Below are 5,796 nucleotides of genomic sequence, written 5' to 3' on the forward strand. Positions count from 1 at the left end.
TTGTTACCAAAGGGGCAAGGGAAGGTGTGCTGGTTATAACTTAGGCAGCAGGAATGGAGAGAAGGAAAGAGAGGGTATCTTCATACAAGAATGACAAAGTCAGCTACCGGAGGATACAAACTTCAGCATCCCGGTCCAAAGCTTGCTTGTTTCTGCTGCCTTGGAGCAGGCAATTCCCTGGACTGTTGCCCACGGGGGAACAGAAGTTCACCTTTAGGACATGAGCCACTGTCTCTGATCTGGACCTCACCATCTGGTGCTACAGACTCCTGCAGCAGATCGGATAACCGAAACCTAAGGATTCCTCCATAATGAAAATTTCACACTTGAAATTGCATTGTGGGTAGGGAGGGTGAAATTGCACGATTTCTTTGTTTCCTCAACTAGGTATCTTCATGGATCAGGAAGGCAGCAGGGGAGGGGGGCACAATGGAAAGGAATGAAGAGGTGCATATCACCTCCAAAAATAGATTTTAGTAAAAGAGCTTGCACTAGTTTGTCTGTGCGCCTGGCCCCCTCAGCCCCAGGACTGAGTGGTCGGAGGCAGTTCTTTCTATGTTAGTAACCACATACCATGTTTCTTGGCTCTGCTGCCAGACTGAGCCACAAAAGACTGGTGCAGGCATTGATCGAGTCACCAAAATCAAACATATGGGACAAATAAGCAGTACTGGAGGAGATCTGGCATGAGAACTCTGCTTTGGACCGTGACCAAGCATCCTGCCTGGTTCCAGGAGAGACTGAATGTGAGGCGCACAGAGGGAAAGCTGGAGAGGCAGAAGCCAAGCTCAATGCGAAATCAGAGAAGCCAGAGCCTGAGAATGGCTGGCTGAAAAGCCACAAAATAACAATATTTCAGTGACCCAACAGCAGCCATGGTCACCCAGCCCAAGAGGAATTTGTAGTTCTGCACAAAATATATTGAGGGATTCCCTGAGTGGCTTTATAGAAAACCTGAGGTCACCTGAGGGTGCCTTTAATTCTTTTCATTACCTAGCCTGGAAACCCATGGAATCATCTGAGAAGGGGGTTAAGAAGGGCTATAAGAAAGATCGGCCTTGTGCTTAATTCAGAACACAGAAAGGAAAAGATGAGATGAAAACTACATTCCCCATTCCAGCTGGTGGGAAAACAGCAAAAGCCTGATTGGAAATGTGAATGGAGGCAGCTATGGAGAAGAGAAGAAAGCAGGCAGAGTCTCGGAGAGGAAGAAAAAGTCACTGTTTCAGGCATAACCCAGGGAAGGCCTGTGGTAAAGTCAGGTACTTATGTGCCAAGTGTCTTCCATCTCAATTCTGCCTACACGCAGGGCTGAAGAGACGAGAGAAATGGTCCACAGCAAGGGAAGAAGCTGCAAATGGAATAGCAATAAAACCTGCAGACAAGCGAGATCAGAGGGATTAGGGTCTCCAGGACCAGGGGAAGGGGAAAGGCAGAGCCTGCTTGGGAATCTCAGAGCCTCTGTAGAACCTCAAATTCAGAGCAGTCTTTCATTCTTTCATTCGTTCAACCAACATTTACTGAGCACTGACTACGTGTGAGATCCTGTGCTGGATTCCGGGTAAACACTGGCGACGACAGTATGGCTCTTGTTCTCAAGGGCTGGCAGTGTGGTGGAAGAGAGACTCCTGTAATCACATCTCAGCATTGTATTCGCTTCCTATTGCCGCTGTAACAAATTCCACCAAACAGTTGCTTGAAACAACACGTATTTATTATCTTATAGTTCTGAAGATCAGAAGTCCAAACTAGATCTCACTGGGCTAAAAATTAAGGTGTCGGCGGGGCTTTGTTACTTTCAGGAGGCTCCTGGGGAGAATCTGTTCTCTTGTCTTTTCCAGCTTCAAGAGGCTGCCTGCTTCCCTGGTTCATGGCCCCCTTCCATCTTCACAGCCGGTGGTGACTGACTGAGTCTTTCTGACATCACATCACTCTGACACTGACTCTGCCACCATCTTCCCCATTTAAGGACCCTTGTGATTACACTGGGCCCACCTGGATAATCCGAGGTAATCATCCTATTCTCAGGTCAGTTGATTAACAACTTTAATTCCAGCCACAATCTCAATTCTCCCTTGCCATATAACATAACATTTTTAACTAAATAAATTTGACATATAACATTGTGTAAATTTAGAGTGTAGGTATAACATTTGCCCAGATTCTGGGGATTAGGACATAGACATCATTGGGGGAAGGGGCCATTATGCTGTCTATCACAAACATGATGCATGTTATGGTAGAGACAGTGCTATGGGAGATGGTTCCTGTCCAAAACTGCCAACTGAATACATGCTGCAGCCTCTACCTCCCATCCCAAATGGTTAGAAATAACAGAAAACATATAAAAATAAGTAAATAAATTCATAATCATCCTGGACAAAAAGGAGAGCCCGTGGTGGGCCAGAAATCATGAGGAATCCCTGAAAGAAGGATGGCAGGTGCAAGTTGGTCAGAGGAGAAAACCACAGCTCAGAATGTGCATAGCAGCAGAGTACCATAGGAGCCGCAAGAGCGCTCTGTGCCCAGAGAGGGCGGATCCTGAGAGGTCCTGGGCTCAAGGGCCATCCACAGCACACTGATTTTTCAGCATGCCACAGCACGTCAGCCATTCCACACACACTCCCCCTTCTTGTCTCCTGGGGCCAAGAAATTCCAGCAGGATTATCTGCCTTCAGGTAGGAGCAGTGGATATAAGATCATTAGATGGAGAGAAAGGACATTGTTCCTGGTGACTGGTGGCACGTAGGAGGTAAAGGGAGCACCCATTTGCAGAAGATGAGCTGCCAGGACACCCTACCTCACAGCATATGCCGCTGCCAATGGTAACTGACAAGGTTTTGATGTACACCATGACATTATCTCATACCCCCTTTGCCAAGGAGGGTACAAACAATCAGACTGGAATCTGTGGTAAAGGATGAGCTTCCAACCAATAATTACCAAACATTGGGAGAAAGTCAACATCTTAATAGAGATATCAGTGCATAGAGGAGCTTTCATGCAGTGAAATAGATCACAGAGCAAGACCAAGACTTTAGAATAATTGTAGCATTCTTGAGTGGAAAAGGATATCACACTGATTGTTTTAAATCAACTGAAAAATTGAACATGATTCTGAAGCAACAAAATCCTCAAAAGAATGATCAGAATAAGCACAGCTAAAGGGTACATGTGTGACCCGGAGGACTGAGTAAATATGTTTTTCTATCACATAGCACAACACCAAATATGCAAAGTATTTTATTTTTTTAAAGGCTAAGATACACAGAGGATCGATCTAACACTTTCAGTATCAGCTAATAATAAAGTTCTGAAGAAGAAAATAGAAAGAATATGAGAGGAAGTTAGAGTCAAATAAAGAACAAAATATCCTAGAATTGAAGAAAAACATGAATCTTCAGTTTGAAAGGGCCCACCAAATGCCAGTTAGGATCCCTTTTTCAAACTAACATGAGATCTAGTGTGATGCAATTTCAGATGCCATGGTAAGGAGGAAATCTTGAAAACTTGCAATGAGGGAAAAAAAATGAACTACAAAGGTATGAGAATCATGTAGTCTCATTGAAAAACAGGATACAAGAAGCAAAGGGAGAGAATTTTTCAAAATTCAGAGGAAAAATTACTTTGACTCTAGAATTACATACACAGCCCATCATTCAAGTGCAAAAATAAAAGGACTTTTTCTGTAGTGGGGGACTCAGAAAGTTTATCACCTACAGACTTGCTCTGAAATAAATAATAAAAGAGGATAGATCAGTACCAAGAAAAAGGAGCCCAAGAAAAAGAAGTGAGGGCTTCCCTGGTGGCGCAGTGGTTGAAAGTCCGCCTGCCGATGCAGGGGACACGGGTTCGTGCCCCGGTCCGGGAATATCGCACATGCCACGGAGCGGCTGGACCCGTGAGCCATGGCCGCTGAGCCTGCGCGTCCGGAGCCTGTGCTCCGCAAAGGGAGAGGCCACAACAGTGAGAGGTCTGCGTACCGCAAAAAAAAAAAAAGAAGTGAGAGGCTAAAAGCAATGGTGAGCAAAGACTTTAGTAAATTTGTTCACACTAAAGAGTAGGACAAAATGGGGGAGAGGGGATGGAGAGAAACATTAAAAGGGTAAGAAGCCAGGGAGCTGGTGGAAAATGGCCAAGGCAGCACCTAGCCCGCAGAGTAGGGAGAGGAGGTCTTCAGGGCTGTGGCCCCCAAAAGCACAGGATTTGCAGAATTTAATAAGAATATGAAGAGCTTGCAAAAAAAAAAAAACTGAAAACAATCAAAGTGATGATGTATCAAGAAATAAATTGGCCTTAGCAGAATTGTATGAAGTGAAATGCAAATCTTCCTAATCTGATAGACCTAAAATTACAGTCTTTAAAAGCCCACAAATGCCACCCCAAATGTTTTCCCACTATTGGGGAGATGTTCACTTGTTTAAGGTGCTGACCACCACATCATTCCATAGTAAGGTTCTATTCAGGTGAACATGGGTACAGTGGATTACATATAATTTGACCTTCTACTGGGAAAATTGTGAATGAACTTTTCAAAGAGGCAAGGGAACATGGGACTGTCCCTCTGAATTAAGCCTCAAGAGCTTCGGGTGATCACAGATCTAAATCATCTACAGGTGGAGGATACAGATCGGGTCATTCCTTTCGTAAGCGATCTGAATGCATCAGTGGAGAAAATCAGCTTCAAGATATCAGATTCTGCTTAAACTGTGAAGCAACAGTTTCCATTTAGATGATGGAGAATTGAGACCTTACAACGAACCCAACAAATGCTCAGTTTCTTGAGTCTGTTAAGGGAACGGCGACTCTCTTTGCATGTATACCTGAAATTCAGCAACTAATATTAGAAATCCTTTAAAGTGGCATTATTGCTGTCAGAAGATGGCAAAAGAAATTCCTCTGGCGCTTCTGCAACTGGTTCAGAATGGCCAAGTGAATTTGGATATGGAGGATCATCAAGATCAAGAATACATACAACCTAGAATAAGGTTCAAATAAGGTTTAGTAGAGAAAGCAAAAACTTGGAAGCCTTACACCTGAAATAGTCAATACACCTTCCTCTCCAGCAGAGAAGTCAGTACTTAATGCAGTTGTTCCTGTTGACGATTCCATGCCAATGACAAAAATTCCAATCAGGTTAGCCAATGAGAGTCATTCAATACATTACACACAGGATCCCGGATGTTCCGGACTTTATTGTACAGTCCCATCCTGAACTTGCAACTCTTGACTTTATTCTTGGACTTCATTTCCATAGAGCTCACTGATGAGAGCCTGAAACAGATATTCTTAAGAATATCCAAGCAGTAGCAGATCAGAAAGATGATGTGCTGTATTAACAAGAAACATACTTCCAGCATAAAAACAATCAAATTATTTTTATTACTTTACAGATACATTTTGGTTTTATTCTTATTCTGTCTTCCAGACTTAGTATAGATACATTTGGACTAGTAATAGATCTTGAGATAAATATGTTTTAGTTTTATGTTGATAATGTTTAAACATCCAGGCAAACCAGTTTGTTATGTGCTCAGTGTTAATGTAACCACATTTGTTTGCAGGAAAAAAAAAATGAACAAAACCCCTTTTTGATAAATCATTTGGTAGAATTTGCATTCAAGTTTCTCGATGCTGCCTTGACCAACAGCCATTAAGAAACATTTTTTTTTGTCAAATAAGGTTTTTTTGATATATACTGAAAAGTATTTGTATTCTTATTTTGAACTAGCTTGATCATTCAATAATTATTTCTCCTATTAAGATTTTATGCATTTTTTGACTTATTGATTTAGC

The 5,796-nt window shown here is 42.7% G+C and overlaps 1 pseudogene; it reads left to right on the top strand.

Annotated features, from left to right (window-relative positions):
• Positions 1 to 4,131: 4,131 nt before the first annotated feature.
• On the top strand, positions 4,132 to 5,460 carry LOC137225759 (UBX domain-containing protein 2B-like; annotated as a pseudogene).
• Positions 5,461 to 5,796: the final 336 nt, after the last annotated feature.

This window comes from Pseudorca crassidens, chromosome 6 (genome assembly GCF_039906515.1).
Source record: "Pseudorca crassidens isolate mPseCra1 chromosome 6, mPseCra1.hap1, whole genome shotgun sequence".
NCBI lineage: Eukaryota > Metazoa > Chordata > Mammalia > Artiodactyla > Delphinidae > Pseudorca > Pseudorca crassidens.